The following is a 22,411-nucleotide window of genomic DNA, read 5'->3' as shown; positions in this document are numbered from 1 at the left end:
TTAAAGGCATGCGCCACCACCGCCCGGCTATACACATAATTTTAATTATGCTAGACTAGAGATTTGGGGATTTTTTGCTGTTTTGGAACCACAGCAGGACTCAGCCCATCCTAAGTGAAGATTAGCATTGAAGAAGTAACATCTATAGGCATCTTAGCAAAAAGGATTTATTGAAACAAAATAGAACTTTTGTTTGTTTGTTTATATTTTTTGAGAGAGTACACCCAGGTGGGCCTTGAACGTGTCCTCTTGCTTCCCCGCACAGTCACACAGCTCCTGCTGTCCATGTCTTGCCCTGCAGTAGAGTAGTCATGACAGTCCTCACTAACTCACTGTCATCCAAAACTCCTCTTGCACAGTAAGATTTGTTCTTGGTGTTCTATGTAACACAGCTGTGTAGTATGTATCACAAGAATAGTTTCTTTGTCCTTAAAGATGGTGCTGCAATGGGGTATAGCAGCACAGGCTTGTAGCCCTGCGCTGGCTAGTGGAGTGCTTGCTAGCATACACAAAACATTGAGTTTGATTGCTAGCACTTCATAAGATTGGGTAGAGGCAAAAGGATCAGAAATTCAGTTTTTATACTCACTACTCTCTTAAAAACAACAAAAAAAAGAAGAGGTAGAAGCCACAACTTGGATCTATACAACCATTGTAAAATAGTTGGAGGAGATTTTTAAGTCTTCTATGTAGCCCTAGTTGACCCGGAACTTGCTATCTAGACATTCTGTCCTTGAGTTGGGTGATTCTTTGCCTCTGCTTCCTAGTGACACTACAAGTGTGCAACAATCACATCCAACTTCTCATGGCTCTTAGTTTTTACCTTTGTGGGTCTTTTAAAAATAATCTGCTTTTGTTCTGTGTGCTACAGAGAGTTTTCTGAGACCAGATTCTAAATGAAAAGAAAGCATCAAAATTTTGTTGGGTGCTGGTTTTGCTTGCAAACACAGGTAAAGAGATGGTCCCATTCCAGGGAAACACTGAAGCAGAAGCCCACTCCAGTGTGAACTGCTGGTCTACCTGAACTCTGTTTGTTTCATCTATAACACATAATATCATGCAAATGCTGTATTTTGTGAACATACCAGTAATATAAAACACGATTCAAGTTAATCAGGGACCACCTTGATGGTGTAAGGAGGAAGGCGAGGGAGACTGGGCTATTACTAACATTTTACTTGATAGTCTTTGGTCTGTTCCTTCAGCCTTTCTAGTTCATAATCCCAGCAGAAGCGAACTAGCAACAACCCAACAGAGCAAAGCAGCAGTCACTGGGCACTTGAAGGAGGAAAGAGAAGGGGGTGAGTGGTGCTAATGTGGCTGTCCTGCTAACTTAAGAACCTGACAGGCATATGACTTTAAAAATGTCATGTGGCAAAAACAAATAGCAGAGAAGCTGAGCTAGAAGTCCGTGTAGGTTGTCCGTGGTAAAGTGGAAGAAACACAAGTTCAAGTGGAGGTTCTGCTGTCTTCGCTGTTGCATCTTCCAGGCCTGCAGATTAGCACACAATAGACAGTTACTGAATCCGAGTACTAATGAAGTGTGATAACTGGTATATCCATCACACTATTTTTTAACTTTTTATTGATTCTTTGTGAACTTCATATCATATACCCCAACCCCATAATCAAATTGACCCTCCACCCTTGCTACCTATCCCCCAAAGAAAATAAAAAATATTATATAGAATAAAAAGAAATCTTGTGGAAGTTGTTCTGTGTCCCACAGTATACCCTTTGTCCACACATCTTTGCTTGCAAATGTTTGTTGCATTGAGTCACTCACTGGTCTGTTTCAAGGCCCCGGCTTCTGCTCTGCTATCTATCCTAGATCCTCATGGGAACTCCTCTCCGATATCCTGTTGTTGCCCTGTGTCATGGAGAGCCTGCAGCTTTGGTTCTACAGAATGGCCTTCTCAAGTGCTCCAGCAGATCATAGAAGTAGATGTTGGGGTGGGCCAATTGAAAGCCCTGGATGTGGGCCTGAAAGGCAGCTGATGAGTGGGTTAGCCTGCCAGCTTTCCTGTGCCTACTCTGGAGCTCTCTAGCACCACCCTGGCTAGCTCACCAAATTCTGCAGCCAACAAGGAGTAGGATCAGTTTTGCTGTCATGTTCTCAGGGTCAGCTCACCTGTACTCCTGGTGAGAGCTCTGCTATGTTGCCTAGGCAAAGTGCAGGGCCTGCTTTCCAGAATGCTGCAGCCAGGGAGGGACAGAACCAGCTCTCTCGCTGTCATGACCTTAGAGCCAGCTCTCCCACCTACCACAGGCAGCAAGGGGTAAAGGGTGAAAGAAGGCATCTCTACCTTGCCCAAGCCACCCCCACAGGAGACTAAGGGTGAGGCCATCTTTCCTGGACTCACACCTCAAGGGCTGGCTCACCCACTTTCAGAGTTTGCTCTACTGAACTGTCCAGGTGAAGGGCAGAACTAGCACAGCACAGTTCCTCAGGCAGCAGTCCAGACCAGGGATAGCTGCAGAGCCTTCGGTGGTAACATGGGTCTGAGACATCAACACAGACCCAGTCATGGCTCCAGCAGCAGTATGGGCCCGGATGTTCCCATGGCTTCAGGTGGCAGCACAGACCACTCATGTTTCAGCCGGGGCCTATTTTTCTAATGTCTTAAGTCTCTGATTCCATGTATGTAAAATGCATAGAAACAGAAAGTAGATTGGTGTTTGTGGAGGGATAGAAAAGGTGTGAAAAGGGTTGGCTAATGAACTTGCTTTTCTATTGGGGTTGATGAAAATAAAATGTAGTGATCAGTTTCTGAATGTATCAGTGTTTAAAGAGTGGGATGAAGAATCCCAGTCACTACTTTACGGACAGCCTTCTTTGACCTGTATGATGTCCCAACATCCCTAGTGGACAGACATTCATATAGGTGAAAGGCCTGCTTATGAACAGGCAAGCCTACTTTAAATGAATGCTTTTTAAAAAAAAAAAAAAAAAAAAAAGATTTATTTATTGTATGTATGTGAGTACACTGTAGCTGTCTTCAGACACACCAGAAGAGGGCACCAGTTCCCATTACAGATGGTTGTGAGCCACCATATGGTTGCTGGGAATTGAACTCAGGACCTCTGGAAGAACAGCCATTGCTCTTCTGAGTCATCTCTCTAGTCCTAAAGTATTAATACATATACATATATTATACATATATATGCCATATTTCCAGAATTTGTCTGTTTTGTAAATCAAAAGAAACTGATACTTTATTCAGCCTTTCCCAGTGTTCTTCAGAAACCAGATGCCAGATAGCAATGCTGTCCTGATACAACCTCAAAAGTTATACTGGAAAATGATCCTCAGCCCTCCCTTTGTTTCTCCTTACGACAGCTGGAGCATCACAATGTTGGGACAGGTCCCTCAAAAACTTCTGGGTAACAAATGCCATTCACAGGCTCAGCCACCCATCCTCACTAGGCCAGTTAAACAAGTGATAGTGAAGAGGATATTAAAAATAAGACTTATTCAATGTGGCCAATTAGGAACAGGAGCAAAGAAGTCCAGGGACTCCCAAATCCCCCTTGAGGGTCTGCAATGAAGTTAATGGTTAAGCAGAAGGCAAGAAGTGTATAAATAAGCATCCCTGGCCAAGGTGTGGACCACTGGCCCCAGAATTCCTGCTCCAGTCTCTCCTTCAAGGTAGGCCGAAGTTTGTCAGAATTATGTGGAATCTTTCCCAGAAACAAATTTCTCGGCCTGGCACGAGGCTTCAGGCTTTTTCTTTTCTCAGCATGAGATTGACTCCTAGGAACATTCCCATTATTTGGGGCCTATTATCTCAACAGTTTGCTAGCCAAAGAAAGGGCACACGTGTCTCTTCAGAATGTCTTCACTCCTGCCCAGGTCCATTATAGAAAGACCAAATCTTGGTTATTTAACAAGTTCCAGGCTGGGCTACAGAGGGTGGCCCTGTGTTGAAAGGGGGGAAAAGTGACATTAGAAAATGCAAAGTGAAGAGCTTGGGAGACGGTCTTAACAGGAAAAGTACTTGCTGTCCAAGCACAGAGACTTGAGTTCAGGTCTCCAGCACCTGTATATAAAAGCTGGGTGTGGTGGGTGTAAACCTCACACCGCACTGGGGCAAAGGTGGATCCTGGGGACTTACTGGGTGATGAATCTAGATGGAACAGCAAGCTCCAGGTTGAATGAGAGAACTCTATTAAAAAAAAAAAAAATGAGAGCCAGGCGATGGTGGTACATGTCTTTAATCCCAGCACTTGGGAGGCAGAAGCAGGCAGATTTCTGAGTTCGAGGCCAGCCTGGTCTACAGAGTGAGTTCCAGGACAGCCAGGGCTACGAAGAGAAACCCTGTCTCTAAAAAAAAAACAAAAAAACAACCCTGTCTCGAAAAAAAACAAAAAAACAAAACAAAAAAAAATGAGAACAACAACCAACCTTTGCTTCAATATAGGCATACCTGCACTCACATGTGTACATGAACACACACACACACACACACACACACACACACACACACACACACCATGCAACATGAAGGAAAGTCATGAGCAAGCTTAGCTGTGGTAGGCTCAAGGAGCCCTTCCTTGCTTCCTATTGCTCTCTCCCATCACCTTCTTTGCTATACCACTTCAACCCTTTGCTCCATTCTTACAATAAATCACCAAGTGGACCAGGGTTGAGTGATTCTCCCAGACTGTAAACTCCCTTAGGTGGGAACTGCATTCACTTCTGTGTATTCTGATTTTCAGTTTCTCTGATGTGTGGAAGAAGCTAAACCTTGTGTCCAATCGCTTGCTGGCTTCTTTGCAGTTCGTGGGGCTAAGGAGTGATTTTCAAACATGGAGTGCATGAGAGCAATGGAATTGACTTCAAACCACCAGTCAGCCAGTGTCATCCCTGGAGATTCTGAGCCAGCCCTTCCAGAGCAGCCTAGCAAGACCCAACGTGCAGCCAGGATGGGAAAACCTAGCTAAGGATTTCTTAGCTCTGTCACTGTAGACCTTTTGAGCTGAATAAATTTTTGTTGGGAACATGCAGAAAGTGCTATCTTCTGTGTAGTTAGAATGCTTAGCCCCATCCCTGGCCCCTCAGTGGGCATCAGTGGTCTTCAGCTGTGTGTCAGACAAAAAAGTCACCAGATGTTCAAATGGGGCAAAATCACACTCATGTTTTTATGTTGAGGACTCAACTCAGGACCTTGATCCTGCCGGGCTTAGGCACTGGTCACTGGATATGTCCCAGTCCTGTGTGGTATTTAGACCCCTGGCCTCTGAGTTGCTGTTGAGGTACTCAATTGGTTTGGAAAGCCAATGATTTTGTTTTTCACATCTGCTCTCAGAGGAATCTTCTTGGCTGCCTGGGGAAAGCACTAAAGTTCTGCCAACCCCTCTTCCCTTCCATCCTACCCACCCCATCCCTTCCCACCCGCTCTCTCCTGGGTCTGTTTTACTTAGCAGAGAGCTGCAGAAGAAATCCTAACTAGTGGATCTTTAAATTTCCTTCCAGCTCTGACATTCTGTCTTCATCGGCTGCCATCAGCAACTGGCTGCAATAGGATTGGATTTTGTACTTAGTACATTTATTGAAAAAAAAAAATCTATTTCCCAGTTAATTAAGAAAAAATTTAATTAAAGTGCTTTATGGTTGTAACTACTCACTGTACCCCTCCGCCCGCAGTGAGTTTCCTGTGCACTCTTCCCCATGCCCCAGCCTCCCAGAGGGCAGAGGGAAAGGACAGTGTAACATTGTTTTCATTCCTAAATTACATAACCACTCTCAGTGCAGAATATGACTTAAACAGACAGGAAGAAACACTGTTCTTTTGAAATGACTTAAAAGTGATGATAATGGATTTAACTATTTAACTTTGGGGGTGTGTGGGGAATGGCCTGGAGGAGTTGTAAAATGTAGCTTTTTAAAAGTATAATGCTAGAATTAGATGAACATAAATGAATTGTTTAAACTTTGGGGGGGGTGATTTTAGTGAGTGTATGACAATCCAAAAAAAACCTCTTCCCTCCCTCCCCTCCCCCTTCCCTTTGTGTTCTTTCTTTACCTCCTGCCCTTCCTTTCCTGAACTCTTAGAATGAAGCGTTGGCACAGCCCATGGCCTAGGCTGTGAATGGAGTGTCCTGGAGCTGTGTAAACAGCAGCCTTAGGCATCAGAGAAAGCCCTGCCTCACTCCTTGTGGTGGTTTGTATATGCTTGGGCCAGGGAGTGGCACTATTAGATGTAGCCTTGTTGGAGTAGGCTTGTTACTATGGTTGTGGGCTTTAAGACCCTAGTCCTAGTTGCCTGGAAGTCAGTCTTCTCCCAGAAGCCTGCAGCTGAAGTTGGAGACCTCTCAGCTCCTCCAGCTCCATGCCTGCCTGGATGCTGCCATGCTCCTGCCTTGATGATACTGGACTGAACCTCTGAACTAACTCAATGTTGTCCTTTTAAGAGTTGCCTTGGTCAAGGTGTCTGCTCACAGCAGTAAAACCCAAAACGCCTGGAAAAGACTAAGGGGGAGTCACTGAGGCTGTCTCGATGAACCAAGTATTTGATGTCCTTGTGCTATGGTTTAGATGTGTGTTCCAGAAATGACCCTCTATTGAAGGACAGGTTCCCCAGCCCAGGGCACTGATGTAAGCAGCTGGAAAAGCCTAGTGGATATCATCTAGTCCTATAAAGTCTTCTCTTTGAAGAGCATGTTGGGACTGGGTATCTCCTTGTTCTCATTTCTAGTCACCATGATGTGAGAAGCCTTCTCTACCACTTGTTTCTGCCATGATGCACTATACCATCACACCCTAAGGAACTGGGCCAATGGATCATAGACTGAAACTTTCAAAACTGTAAGCTGAAATAGATGTTTCTTCTTTTTAAGTGGATTTGCCTCAGTTAACTCCCTCTCCCTCTCCATTTTCAGCCACTGTTCCCTATGTCCATAGCTACGACCTGGAGCTCATCTTGACTGCATTTAGGCAGCTGCCTCCACTCTGCCCCCCACTCTACTCTTTACCTGTTCTTCTCTGCAGGGCACCCTTCTCATCATTTGACTGACATAAAACCAAAGTTCTTGCATTAGATACAAGACTAGCTCTAACTGGTTTCTTTCCTTCCCTGCACACAGAACACCATTATGTAGTTCCTTCCAACACAACAGGACATTTCTTTGCACTGGCTGCTCCAACTGCCTAGGACTCTCTTCCCCAGGGATCCATAGGGAAACTCTTTCCCTTCCTTCCAACTAAAGGTCTCCTGTAGCAGCTTGTATTGCGAATGCTAATTACATTCCCTGGAAAATTGTTTGCACAAGAATGTCTGGTGGTTTGTAGTTTCTGGGAACCTGCCCCCAGTTGGTTCTGATTGGTGAATAAAGTTAGTGGCAGCCAATGGCTAGGCAGGGCAGACAGAGTCCTGGCCTAGGAATATGGAAAAAGGAGAAGGAGAGGAGAGATGCCACACCTAAGAAGGTACCTAACCTTATGCTTTACAGCTGGATCTCATGGAGGCATTTCCTCAACTGAGGCTTCTTCTTCTATGATGACTTTAGCTTGTGTCAAGTTGACACAAACATGCCTTTGCTTCAGCTCCTGTCTCCTGCTCCTGTTTGAGTTCCTTCTTAGGGAGGCCTAGCCACGGTGTAGAAGCCAGGAGAGTGCGGCCCAAGATGGCTGCCCAACTGGATCCAGGGTAGCCAAGGTAGAATACAGAATGTTTACTAACTCGGGATTAACAGAGGGTTAGGAAGTAGCTCAGCCATTGAGCCGTTTTAGGCATATCAAAAAATAAAGGCTCTGTGTGTGTGTGTGTGTGTGTGTGTGTGTGTCTTTCATTCGGGAATGCAGAACATTGGGGTGGTAACAGGAACAAACCTCTGGGATTTATTTAAATAATTAATACTACAGTTTCCTGTATTCAGCCTGCTTTCTAATAGAACCCAGAACCACCAGCCCAGGTGTGGCACCACCCTCAATGGCCTGGGCCCTCTCCCATTGATCACTAGTTGAGAAAATGCCTTATAACTGGATCTCATGGAGGCATTTCCTCAACTGAGGCTTCATCCTCTATGATGACTTTAGCTTGTGTCAAGTTGACACAAACATGCCTTTGCTTCAGCTTCTGTCTCCTGCTCCTGTTTGAGTTCCTGAACTAACTTCCTTTGACAAAGGCCTAATGTAGAAGTGTAAGCCAGATAAACCCTTCCCTGACCAACTTGTTTTTGGCTATGATGTTTCATCAAAGCAATGGAACCCTAAATAGGACATGCAACATTCAGCCCTTCCCACTCAGTATCCACTACTTTATCCTGGGAGATAGTTCACTACTAACAATAACAGCTACTGTATCAGCCAGGCACTGTTCTCAACATAGACACTTGTTTAATCTATACCTGGGATAAATTACTATTCATTAACCCCATCTAGTCCCTCCTCATGTAGAGGTATGGAATCCCAGACCTCTACAGATAAGCTACATACTGTTCAACCTGAGAATTGAGAGGAGAAAAGATCAAATCCATGATTGTCTAATTAAAGCAAGCTGTATATTGGAAGGCACCTGAGACTGGCCACCTGGCTATCTTACCTTAAGTTGAGATTTGAAAGAACAGCCTCTGCTGGCCTCTTGGAGTCCCTTTTATAGGAGAGATAAGGTGTTCACAGGGGTGAGAGATCTGTTATACATTGTTAGAAAGATAAAATGAAAGTGAAGGATCATGGGTAAGGATATACATCCTGTGAATGGGGTTGCAAGCAGCTTACATCAGATCTAAGAAACAGGAACTTCTCAATTACAAATAGAAACCTTAACTTGCATGGACTTAACCCTGGACAAACAGGAACTTATTTTTAACTGTCTTAACTACAAACAGAATCCTTAACCTGCACAGAATATTGTTCCTGATTTGGTCTCCCAGTCCTGCTGTCCATTTTCCTTCACTGGGATGCAAGATGAATACCCAGGAGGGTATGACTCTTAAGCACCTGTGACTGAAAGATAATAAGTGTCCCCCAAAGCAATCTGAAAGGAAAGAAGGAAGAAAGGAAGGGAGGAAGGGTTGCAGCCTTTAAGTCATTCTAATAAATCCCCTCTATCTACATACACATATAGAGAGATTCATTCTATAAGTTCTGTTACTCTAGAGAAACATAACTAATATACCCCTGCTCTGTAAGGAAGCTCAATAAACTCATTATTTCACCAAACTAGACTTGGGTGGCATTGTACTTTGGTCTGTCATTGGTGACCTATCTGAGGCAAGTAGACATTTGCTTACCTCTCCACAGGGAAAGTTCACAAAATACTTGGTGTGGTGGTTTGAATAGGTTTGGCTCCCATAGACTTATGTGTGTGAATGCTTGGCCCACAGGGTAGGGCACTATTTGGAGGTGTGGCTTTGGTGGAGTAGGTGTGGCCTTGTTAGAGGAGTTATGCCACTGTGAGGGTGGACTTTGAGGTCTCCTAGGCTTAAGCTCCACCCACTGTGGAATTCCAGTCTCCTGGCTGCCTGCAGAAGACAGTCTCCTCTGGCTGCCTTTGAGCTGGTGGTCCTAGATACTGTGAGAAAGCAGGCTGAGCAAGCCATAAGAAGCAAGCCAGTAAGCAGCACTCCTCCATGGCCTCTGTATCAGCTCCTGCCTCAAGTTACTGCCCTGAATCCCCACAGTGATAGCATGTGACCTGAGCGTTGTAAACTGAAATAAGCCCTTCCCTCCTGGGGAGGTTTGAATATGCTTGGCCGAGGGAGTGGCACTATTAAGTAGTGTGGCCTTGTTGGAGGAAGTGTGTCACTGTAGGGGTGGGCTTTGAGACCCTCCTCCTAACTGCCTGAGAGATTCAGTCTTCTGTTTGCCTTTGGATCCCGATGTAGAATTCTCAGCTCTGTCTCCAGCAACAATGCCATGCGTCCAGCCATGATGATAAATGAGCTAAACCTCTGAAACTGTAAGCCAGCCCCAATTAAATGTTTTCTTTTATAAGAGTTGCCATGGTCATGGTGGCTCTTCACATCACTGAAACCCTAACTAAGACACTTGGGAAGAGCAACTGTAATAGAAACAGGGTAAGGACATTTGAGTCACAGAATTATCAGTAAGACTAATAAGACCTTAACCGTTAAGAAGAAAACCTCACACTAACTTCTTCAAAGCAAGAGTAGGAAGGCCCTCTCCATTATCCATCACTAGCAAAACTCTAAGCCATATGAATCAGACTGAATCATAGACTTACCATTAATTTTAAAATATAGTTTAATTTTTATTAACAGGCTTTTGGGGGCTTACTTCTCAATAGAAGAGTAGACTGTTTTTCTCATGAGAGAATATTTAGAGCAGAAATTACCTTGCTGGCTTATAAAAGAGATGAAGCTTGGATGGGCAAAATATAACATGAAGGGAAGCTCTGGAACCCGCTGACTACACCTATGGTCGAACCTCAATAGGCACTGTAGCTGTTTCTCCTAAAGGTTAAACATTAAGCATGCAGTTCTCATTAAAGCCCTTCTCAGTTCTGATAGGAGGTGGTGGTGGTTTGAAGACATTGACATTTCCAGATTCAGCAAAACCTGTTTCTATAACAAAAGGGCAAGTCTTTGATAGGGCTGCAAGGTGAAATGAAGCTTGCCAGAAATGAAGCCCCCTTTTCTACATACACTGGCCACCAATTGAGAGCTCCAGCTCTTTAAGCTAAATTGCTTTTCCCCTGGGTCCAGGAAATTCCACAGCAACTCGTTAGTCTTTGATACTTTAGGAGGTGTTAACTGTCTTAAAGCCTTACAGGTTCTAACACCGCTTGGCCCTGAGAACAGCTCAGCTCCCTCTAGTTCCCAACTGGTTTCTCCTTCTCACTAGCCTGCTTCAGGATTGTCACAAGTAGTGCCTGTTGTCTTTTTAAAGTAATCCAAATCCCCCAGCTCCAGGGAATCATGTTTCTTAGAATCTTGGAGGGCCAGAGAAGGGCCAATAGCAGGACACTTACCTAGCATGTAGGGATCTGGGTTCAATCTCACTAAAGTGAAAGACAAAGAGAGATGCAGTGAAGTCTCCTGGTAAGACTACTGTGGCCCTGTCTGTAACAGCTCTGACAGGCAGAGAGAAAGCTACAGAGACCTAGGGAAGAAATCGCAACCTTTCTTGGGCCTCTTTGAATCTTCACACTTTTAAAAGTGGGGAGATGTCACAAATGGGGCGGGGCAGAACTGTAGCAAGCCCGGCACCTTTAAAAGAGAAAACCAACAGCTATTTTGAAGGGCAGCACAGCAAATTAACATGATGGTCATAAAACATTTTACTTCTGAGGAAGGGAATCACTTTAGGGCAGGTAATGGGGTGTTAAATACCAAGGAAGCAGAGGCAGGATCCCAGGATAGAAATGTGGAGACAGGTAAGGTGCAGGGAGGGAAGAAGCTGCTCTGCCTTCAGCCCATGGGAAGAGAACCAGGAATGAGATGAAGGCAGAGAAAGAGCAGTACCTTGGCGATTAGAGATGCCCAGCAGTGGGTGGCATCCGAGGGGCATTGAGTCTCCATGACCATGTCTTAGAGATAGCCCAGTAAAAGCAATTCTCTTTAAAAACTCTTGAATCACATCTATCTATCTATATCTATCATTTATCAATTTATCTATCATTTATCTATCCCTATCCATCTATCTCTATCATCTATCATCATCTATCTACCTAGCATCCATCTGTCATCTATCTCTATCACCTATCTATCTATCATCTATCATATATTATATATGTGTATATAATACATGTATAATATATGTGTGCACATGTATGTGGACACACACACATGCTATAACATGTATGTGGAAGTAGGAGGACAACTTGCAGGAGTTGATTTTCTCTTTCACACCAGGTGGGTCTCAAGGTATTGAACTTAGTTCATCGGGCTTGGCAGCAAGCCCCTTAACCTGCTGAACCCTGAACCCTCTTGCTGGCCCAGGCAGTTTTTGCATTAGGCAAGGAACTGTACTAAGGTCAACATTTTGCAGATCTTGAACAGTCTCAAAGCAGAACAACTCTTCTTCAGGTGAGACAGTATGCCATGGTATCTCAACTTAAGAAACAGCAGATCCAAGGAGATGGATCATGGCTCTAACCACATGACCCTATCCCCAGGACACCTCTTTAGAATCTCTGAGGTGGCAACCATGGTCCCTTCCAATGCTAGCCCCTCTGACTCTTCATTTCTCTGAAGGTTTTTCAAAACTAAGCTCTATTACCCCCTTTTCTCAGCCTTCTCCTGAGGTGCCCATCAGCTTCCTTAGGTGTGGTATCGCCAAGATGGCAATGCTTGAGGTGAGCAAGGCAAACTTAAGTGTGTGCTCTGTTGCAATCCATGCCTCCCAGGCCCCTGTCAGGGGATGGCACCCAGCCAAGGATCAACAGCAAGTGATGGCAAAGGGGAAGGTTAAAGCTTTGATGTGCCCAGGTTTGGTGCAGATGGAAGATGGGGTAAAAGAGTGGGCATACCCAAAGCCTTGCCAACATGTGGAGTTGGTTTAGCCATGCCATGGAAAACCCACTTGCAGGTGGTTCTGTGAGCTTCCTGGTCAAGTCTCAGAATGAACATGAGAACTGCCCCAACTCTTAAGAAGGCTAATCTGACCCGGCTGTGGGCTGTCCTCCCTGCCGTCCAACCACGGCCCTCCCTCCCTGCTCAGAACTTGCAAGGTCTCGGGTTTTTTAAAATCCCAACAGAAGCAGAGTTTTGGTCACAGAATTCTTAAACATACTTGAGCCTGTGGCTTACACAGTCTTTCTCCTGCCCCAGTGAGCACTCTAAGAGACAATGTTTCTTTCCCCTTTGATAGGAAAACAAAAAGATCGAAGCTGTGGAGATCTGCCTGTTTCCCATTACAAAGGGCCCTTCAATTAATTGGATATTGTATTTCAGTCTAAAACTATTTGGATATAAATCCTAAACAACTCTGTCATTCCACAGAGACTCCCTCAGGCCTAAACAGAACACATCCACAGCTCCAGATCATTCTAAGGATAAAGTCCAGATAGCATCCTCCAAGGTCCAGCTCATCTGTCTGCCAAAAGGTCAATCTATGGGTCAATCAAACAAACAAAAAGACAAGCTCAGGCAGAAAAAATACTAAACAGCACTAAAAAAAGAAGTAATTCTGTCTTCATAGATGATAAATTCTTACAAAAGAAAAAGTGTGTCCGAATATTTTTAAAAGGCAGACTTGCAAATGTTCATACTGAAAACAGACAGGAAAGGAAGGATAACCCGGCAAGATGCCACTATGGTAAAAAGAAGGGGAGAGGTAGAAGGGGAAGAGATGAAAAAGAAACTGAATGCTGGAGAGATGGTAACTGTTAGCATTTTGTCTAAGCTCCGACCCACAGTTTCGTGGCAATGGTCAGGTGTGCCTGACTCACTATAAAAGGGGCTGCTTGCTCCTACCATTCTTGCTCTTGCCTTCTTGCTCTCTCTCCGTTCCCTCATCCCTTCTCCGCTCTCTCCCCATTCCCTTCCCCCCTTTCTCTCCACATGCTCACGGCTAGCCTCTACTTCTCTACTTCTCTGCTCTCTCTCTGCCTTCCTATACTATAGAAGAGAGTTTATTTTATACTATAGAATAGACCAGTAGTGTGGCTGGTCCCTCAGGGGAAGGGATGCCTTATCAAGGGCCCGCGGAGACACTCCCTTCCTCCATACCTGACTACATCTCCACCAAAACATATTCTTCCTCTCTTTATCTTTTTATAAACACATCAGTAACCAAAAATATAAGACAAATTTAGCTGGGTTATGTTTGAATATGTATAGTTTTGTTCATTTGACATTGGAACCAAGTAATAATTTCATGTAAATAAAAATTTAAATTAGAAAGTGTTGATACTGCTAGGCTGAAGAGATGACTCAGTGGTTAAGAACACTGTCTGCTCTTCCAGAGGCTGGAAGTTCAATTCCCAGCACCACATAGTGGCTCACAACTCTCTGTTAGCCCAGTTCCAGGAGTCTGGGACCCCCTTCTTGCCTACTTGGGCACTGCACATAGATACATAAGGCAAAACACTCCTAGATATAAAGTAAAAATAAGTCTTTTTTTTTTTTTTTGGTTTTTTTTTCGAGACAGGGTTTCTCTGTGCAGCCCTGGCTGTCCTGGAACTCACTCTGTAGACCAGGCTGGCCTCAAACTCAGAAATCCGCCTGCCTCTGTCTCCCAAGTGCTGGGATTAAAGGCGTGCGCCACCACCGCCCGGCAATCAAAATAAATCTTTTAATACCACTAAATGCCCTAAATGTATATGAGTCTTTAAAACTTGCTAATCAAAGAAAACATGACATAGGTGAGACACATGTGTTGGTTTATGAAGTTCATGTCCAGAGTGCAGGTAAAAATATGTTATAAACGAACAAAGTATTTTGAGTCTAACCTTAGGTACGAGGAAGTCACATATCAATTTTATTAACACCAGAGATAATAACTGGATGCCAAATATAAGCTTGTATCTATGCGTGTATTTTTAGCGTACGGCGGTGATGCGTGTCACGATCTCATCTAGTCTTAGACCTTCTGCTTCCATTTCTCAACCAGACTGGTTGAGACACTCCCTCAATTCCACTTGCTTCTCATTCCCCATCACAGGATACCTAAGTCACAAGGCTCATAAAAAAGGCTTTAGTCTGGAAATGTGTTAGCACAGCAGATGTCAAAATCCCTGTGCCTGGAAGTGTTATAACTCTGGGAGCTTGAAGAGCCACAAGGCCTCCCCATCTTCGATGGGATTTGAGTAGGAAGGTCAGAGCTGTTGGGCAGCCAGACCACTTCCTCTGCTCTGGAAGAATTCATCCTAGAGGCCAGTTGAGAGCACTGAGCTCTCCAGAGGATTTGTTTGAAAGTACCAAATACTGAGCTTGCCCCGGGGGTGGGGGAGTGGGGGGGTGCACAGCTCAGGATCAGGGCAGTGAGGGCTGAAAAGGACCTCCAGAATAAGAGGACGGGGCATCACACGGCACCTCCGTAGTCTTCTCATCTGTTCCTATCATTTAAGTGTCTGAACAGGGTTAGTTTCACTAGTGAGCAGAAGCCCACCACAGGAAGTTCTAGAGTCTTACACCAAACAAAGAATTGTTGCTGCTTCTGGGCTCAGGCTCTCTTGAGCCCTCAGGGTGTCCGCTGAAGGGCTTGTGTTGCTTTCTACCGCGGTATCCTATTGACCTCCAGGGGTCGCTGTTCTTCTAACAACTCAAGGCCTGCACTTGAAGCAGACAAGAGACATGAAGAACACACAGTAAGAGCTATCAGGATATTAGTTCTGCCTGACTAACCCAGGATAGCCGACCCTTCTGGTGTTATAGCTTGGCCAGTTCCAACCTTACTCAGTACCCATCTTTGTCCTAGACTCAGGAATCTGTTCTATTGAAGCAGGCCTTTCCCACTGTGGCCTAGAAGAAATTAAAGGCTCCCACACCCTGCCTGACACCCTGCCTGGCATTGAGGGTCCACATCTCCTTTTTGCCTGTTTTCCTAAGAACAGAGGGACAGGGTGGCCTTAGCCACAGTTAGAAACAAGCACACAACAATTGGTGACAAGGGAGGAAGGATTGTTTTGTTTGTTTGTTTGTTTGTTTGTTTGAGACAGGATTTCTCTTTGTGTCCTGAAACTCACTCTGTAGGCTGGCCTCGGACTCAGAAATCCACCTGCCTCTGCCTCCCAAGTGCTGGGATTAAAGGCATGAGTCACTACCTCCCTGCTTGAAGGAGGCTTTTCTTTGCCTCTGGACCCCTGTCTCAAGGCCTGGCTCTTCGAACACTCCTGTCCTCTCCTGGTTCCTAAATAGCTTTCTCTTTCAATTGGCCAACCAGCCTTTCATTCAAGAGCAGATGCTGCAGCCACTCTCTGACACTTCACTTCCTGTAGCAACAGCTTTTTAATCCTCTGTTATTAAGTAGGCCCTGTCTGGGACCTCATTCTTCTCCTCTGCCCTACTGAACTATAAACTCTCCAAGAGCAAAGGTTATGTTGTAAGATCTGAATAAACAAGAATATCTCAGAAAAACACTGGGAGGCCAGGAATTTCCTTAATAAGATAAGCTCAGGAACTTTGCGAAGGTAGTAGAACTCTCCGGAAGGGAAAGGCTAATTAACATTCCTCAGATTACAGGGCAAGAACCAACCTGTGGTGGGGACACATTCCTCAGGGTGGACCTTTGCCCACCTTCAGACAAGGGAAGTCCTTGCCACCTTATTCCCTGAAGACTAATCAGTTTAAAAAGTCACACTGTTCTACCAATCACATTGTGTCTAATGGCTGCTGCCCTGAAAATTGTATAAAAGCTCACTGAACAAGCTGTTCCTTAGGGTCTGGAATGGCCCCAGTGCACTGGAATAAAAATCCTCTTCCTTTTTTGCATCGATCAGATTCCACGTGGTTCACTCAGAGGGTGTCCGGTAAGCTAAGGCTCAACAGGGTCTTACAGTGTCTTGCTCCCCACGGAGCCCTGCCTCTGGGAGCAGGGTCAGTGAACCTGCAACATCAAGTAGACAAACACAATCTGTAGGGGAGGTACTAAGACCAGCCGAGTCACTTAACTGCTGGGTAGTTGTAGAAAGATTCTCTGTGAGCCCTAGGGCCCCAGACGACCTTGCTGGGGTTGATGGGAGACCGTGCTGGTCAAAACTGCTATTATGGTGGTTTCTTTTAGGCAGAATATGCGCTGGGGCTGTGTTGGGTAGGGCATATCCATTGTATTTCTTAGATCTTCTTGGTTATAGTTGCTGATCAAAGCCAGTGTGAGGCCTGTCTGTCCTCAGATTCCAGGCCCATAGTTAAAGCAGCATATAGGGAGGGGATGCGCATTGGCTACCCATACACTTGTATCTGTGTAAGATTGGGTGAGAAAGCCCCGGGCTCTCTGCCTGTGTTGAGGGCTGGCAGCTTTCATCTAGCCCATGGCCACCCACGAGGAATTAACCGGATGTGGCCATACATGGGTGCCTTACAGAGTCCTCTGTTTCCCAAGATTCCATGCTGTCTTCTGTGAGGACAGGGGCTCTGAATAACAACATTGGGATGTTGTTTTTGTCATGGACTCTCTGAGGAAGGGGAAAGCTGGATGCACTGAGCACTAGCAGCCTCATTTCCCAGAGGGGTGACAAAACCTGACCAGGAGAAGAGACTTGTCCAATGTCATTTCTGCTGTCCTTCTCAAAAACAAATATGCGTTTTGGAAACAGAGCTTTGAATCCTAGCTCTGAAACTCATCTGGCTATAAGAGCAAAGCCCAAACCCAGAGCCTCCTTCGTGTAACTGTCGGTGGAAGATCACAGTTGATGCTTCTGTGCTCTGAGGGTCAGAGGAAGGGATGTACACCAAGGGTCCATGGCTGAGTCCATCACCCTGTCTCTGCACAAAGTGACGGTGCAACCTCTCCCCCCCACCCCCGACCCCCAGACAGCCTGACTGCTCAGAGGCAGGGAGCAGCAAGGCTGCTAAAGGCTTTAGGAGAGGAAGGAGGCTAGGTTGTGAGGAGAACAGGTTAAAAAACAAAACTGGAAGGGCTAAGATCTTATTAGTAAAACACGTTCTGGGGATGTAACTCATCTGGTAGAGTACTTGTCATGCTCTGTACAAATCTGTGGGTCCAATCCGTGGCACTATAAACATCAATGGTATTAAGTGCCTGTATTCTTACAACTTGGGAGGCTACGAAGGGTTGTTGATTCTAGTGCTAGCCTGGATACATGTGAACACTCTGTCTTTAAATAAAAAAAAAAAAATCACTGGGGGCTGGAGAGATGTCTCAGTAGTGACTGCTCTTCCAGAGATCCTAGGTTCAATTTCCAATGAAAGACCCCCGTGGGGAGACCCCCACTCAAATCTCTGGAGGACGTGCACCCAAGGAATCACGAGAGACTGTCTTGATGTAATTACAAGAGGTAGTTTTTAATTTCGGGGCTCTCCAGGCCAGCACCACACATATCTCACGAAGGAGTTAGTGGAGTCGACCACCAGGCTCGAAAGTTAGGGGTTTATATAGGGAAAAGGTCTGGGGGAACAAAGGAGTCTGTATGGTTACACATGATTGGCTAGTTCAAATATTAACTATTATGTGCAGAACAGAGTGGAAAATTCTTAAGGTTGATGTTAATCTGAGTCAACAGAACATCTGACCTTAAACTATATCTAAGAGGACCCACTACCCAGTGTCTGCCCAGACATGTCCTTGTATGTTTTCTCTTCTATATCTTTTTGGCCTGTTAGTTCTCAGAATGTCTTAACAGCTTGCCTTTGCCCAAGCTTATTTGGACATATTTGACCTTGGTCCACTGTGTTTTCTTCAAACCTGCAATTTTCTCATTAGCCCAGCACAAGTCTTAAATTTAACTCTTTCACCAACAGCCACATAGTGGCTCACAACCTTCTGTGATGGGGTCCGATGCCTGCTTCTAGTGTGTCTGAAGACAACTACAATGCACTAGTATACATAAGATATATAAATAATTTTTAAAATTGCATAGTGAGTTCTAGGACAGCCTGGAAAGACCCTGTAGAGAGATCCTGTCTTTTAAAATAAAAATCAAACTGCCAAATGGTAATAAAACTTTGTTGTTGTTTTGCTTTTGTTTTTTCGAGACAGGGTTTCTCTGTATAGCCCTGGCTGTCCTGGAACTCACTCTGTAGACCAGGCTGGCCTCGAACTCAGAAATCCGCCTGCCTCTGCCTCCCAAGTGCTGGGATTAAAAGTGTGTGCCACCACTACCTGACTGGTAATAAAACTTTTTTAAAGATTTGAAAGAGGCTCTGATTCCAAGAAAATTAGTGGCTTAGGGCCTGGACCACATTCCCTGGCCCTTTTCATTCATTTTTTTTTTTCATTTATTCCACAGAAAAGGATTGAGCATCCACATGTCGGGATGCTGCTCAGAGAGGACTGAGTCCCAGTTTCAGAGAGGACTGAGTCCCAGTTGTTCCAGTGACCAGGGAGACAGCACAAAAAGACACCATCGGGATGAGAATGGCTTTGGCTATGTTCACCGTGCTGGGAAACCCCAGGGAAGCAAAGCTACTGAAGACATATTTTCCTTTTATTTTTAATTACCGACTGTGTTTTTATGGCTGAGGCTAGTGCACATATATCACTTTATAAGCTACTGTTTTTATGCGGTGGGATGTCATAAATGTCTGCACTGTCATTATAAAACTCTGTAAATCTTGTCCCTGGCTGTGATGTATCAGTTGAATGATGCCATATTTAATTGGGTTTGGATATTTAGGTTATTTTCAGCTTTTTCCTCTGTGATAAATGTTATGGATATTATTGTAGTTAATTATTTCTGATCTTCCTTGTTACTTCCTTCATATAGATTGCTCATCACAGGGCTCCTGGACTTAGTATAATAGCTTTAAAACCTTCTTAATAATTCAGCAATACCTGATGCTCTAGGTGCCTTTCTGAGATGACTTCTGGGGTGCCTACAATAGCTGTGGCATGGTGAGTCTTTACACCTCCGTGTGTCTGGAGAACCAAGACAAGGGTAGAAGGCTTTGAGTCATAAGTTATGGGGCACTAGGCTCAGCCCCTTCACTCTTTAATCCCAGCTATGACCACGTCAGTTCTCCCTTTTGAAACCTACCCTTCCCTTGTGGGAGGTTCTACCCTGACCACTTTTGTGAGGATCCAAGGAACTGAATGTAAAGCACACAACTCTCGCTAGACTACAATAGGAGCATAATAATTGCATACTATTGCAGGATGACAGCTCCTTGGTTGGCACTAGCATAGATTCTTGTCCTCTGGAAGCTGATGCCTCAAGATGAAACCTTAGCCTCTCTGACCCAACACTGGAAGATCCCAAGGAGCTCTGTAGATAATGGGGCAAATGACCAAGATCAAGTCCTGAGAAGACAACAAATAGTTCTTCTAGGTGCAGAAGAGTAGAGGAGTGATTGTCAAGTGTCTGGGATTTAGAGAAAGAAGGAAAACGGAGAGGTAAAGGAAGAGGGGTTGGGGAACTGCAGATGAGAGCCGGAAGAGAGGGCTGCTTCTGTCAAGTGTCGGGAGGGAAGGTGGATGTTGTCAGCACAGGCTAGCTGGAGGGTCTTCTGGTATCAGCTCAGCACCTAGTCTGTGACTGACTCACTGTGTAGTACTGACCAAGAACCTCACCTTGGCTGGACACTAGTACACCCTTCAGTAGAAGAGCCTAGTACCTGCCTGCTTGTCTTAGGCACCCTCTGGTCTGGCAGTGCCCTGAAGAAATTAAATGGTTTCCTAGGCTGTTCCCAAAGAAGTGTAAATGCCTACCAAATGGTTTCTCTTCTGGAGACAGAAGACAAGATCTACCCTGGGGCTCTTCAAATAATAGAAAGCCATTTCTAGGACTTAGTAGAACAATGCATTCAGAGGAAAGGGACTTGCTTAAGAGAGACCATGGCCAGTGCAGGGGACAGGGGAGCACAGAGGTAGCAAGTCAGGCTGGGACCTCCCTGTCAGGGGCTGCCGCTCATATGGACATCAGCAAAGACCACAAAGTGGTACCCAAATTAACAGTCCAGTTCTTCTCATGCGACTTAAGGAATAGGACCTGGATTTCAGTCCTTGTTCATCCTCATGGCTAGATGTCCTGATGTTGCAGGCTGGGTTCTGTGAAACCAACACTGACAATATTGGGAGTACTCGATGCCTGTGAAGGGGGGATGGTGTTGCGAGCACTTCATGCCTGAGAAGGAAGCTTGCCTTTGTAGCAAAGGAAACCCAGTCAGGAACGTAGGATTCTCAGCATCTGTCAGTTCCTGATTTCTGGCCTGACGGTTTGAAATGCCTGGCAGCCATCTCTCACCACTTCCCTCCCCTACTGCTTCAGCTATGCTTCTGGTAATGTGTTCTCTGCTAGGTCACAGTGACGGCACGGCTTAGTTCTATTTAAGGAAAGAAACACAATTTCCCCTTTTTCACTATTTCTGTGTGATTTGGCCGTAAGACCTTGAAGTCAGAGAGTAGGAAGACAACCCTGAAAAAGAGATGGAGTTGAGTCCTTGCAAGAACCCTCAAGCAGGGTGGTGGTGGTGGTGGTGGAGGCCTTTAATCCAAGCACTGGGGTGGCAGAGGCAGGCAGATCTCTATGAGTTCGAGGCCATCCTGGTGTACAGATCAAGATCAAGTTCCATGACAGCCAGGACTACACAGAGAATCTGTTTCGAAAAACAAAACAAAAGACTTTGAAGCAAATATGCAATCCCATTGCTCACCACAGCAGCGTCTTCTGCACAGATGGCAACTTTCCAACTGCATATTTGTGACGAGGCCTGTATCAGTGTGGATTCAAACATTACCATTTCATTTCAGTGGGTCCTCTCTCTCTATCTCTCTCTCTCTGTCTCTCTCTCTCTCTCTGTCTCTCTCTCTCTCTCTGTGTGTGTGTGTGTGTGTGTGTGTGTGTAAGTAATGTACATGTTCTGTGGGGCTACGGTACATGTGTGTGTAGATGCGTATGGAGTGTATGCCCAGAGGTCAACACTGGGCATCTTCCTTCACCTTTTTTGAGACAAGGTCTCACTGAACTTGAAGCTCACCCGCTGAGCTAGATTAGCAGGCAAATGAGTGTGGAGATCCTCCTGTTTCTGTGCTCCCTGCTGCCCAGTTCAGAGTACAGACACATCCTTGGACATCCAGCTTTTATGTGTGTGTGGGGGAGGGGAGGGGAGCATCTAAATGCACATTCCCATGCTTGCACAACAGGAGCCTTTACTGTCTGAGGCACCTCCCCATCCCCCACACAGTGACTTTTAATGTTTGTTATTTGTGATGCACACTTTTTCCAGATTTGGTCACTATGAACCCAACAGGGTGGGTGCTCTTTCTGCTTTGCTCCCATTCTTTACTTTCTGACCCAAGATATTTCTGAGATAGCTTGTAAATTACCCCACACCCATACCTCCACACCCCCACAACCCCACACTCCCACCTCTAGCTGTAAAATCAGCTTTCTCTGAGGATCAAGCCTTGGTTTCTTTCAGTGGTAAGTTCAGAATTTCTGCTCTTAAGTTACCAGTTGTCACGTTTTGTCTTAGAAAATGTTTGGCGTATGCTTTGAGGAGAGTGTCAAGGGTTTGCATGACAAGATGAGCTGAGAATTGTTAAGCTCTAACTCATGATGAGCCCCCCCCCCATAGGGTCCATGGGTCCTATTGCTATTTCACTATTGATAATGATACGCTTGCATCTTTTTACTGATACAGGGGGGGGGGCTGGGGGGGGAAGGACAGGTCATGTGACTGTCATGCCAGGCCTCAAGGGAAGGAAGGGCATTGACAAGGAACTGGAGACCTGGAAGCCTGGAAGCCAGAGCGTCCTTCTATCTGTCTATCTGTCTGTCTGTCTATTCATCCATCCATCCATCCATCCATCCATCTATCTAGCTAGCTAGCTAGCTAGCTAGCTATCCATCTGTCTATCTATCTGTCTGTCTGTCTGTCTATCCAT

The sequence above is a fragment of the Mastomys coucha genome, unplaced genomic scaffold (genome assembly GCF_008632895.1).
Source record: "Mastomys coucha isolate ucsf_1 unplaced genomic scaffold, UCSF_Mcou_1 pScaffold23, whole genome shotgun sequence".
Taxonomy (NCBI): Eukaryota; Metazoa; Chordata; class Mammalia; order Rodentia; family Muridae; genus Mastomys; species Mastomys coucha.
The sequence above is the reverse complement of the archived record's forward strand: the minus strand, read 5'-3'. Positions refer to the sequence as shown.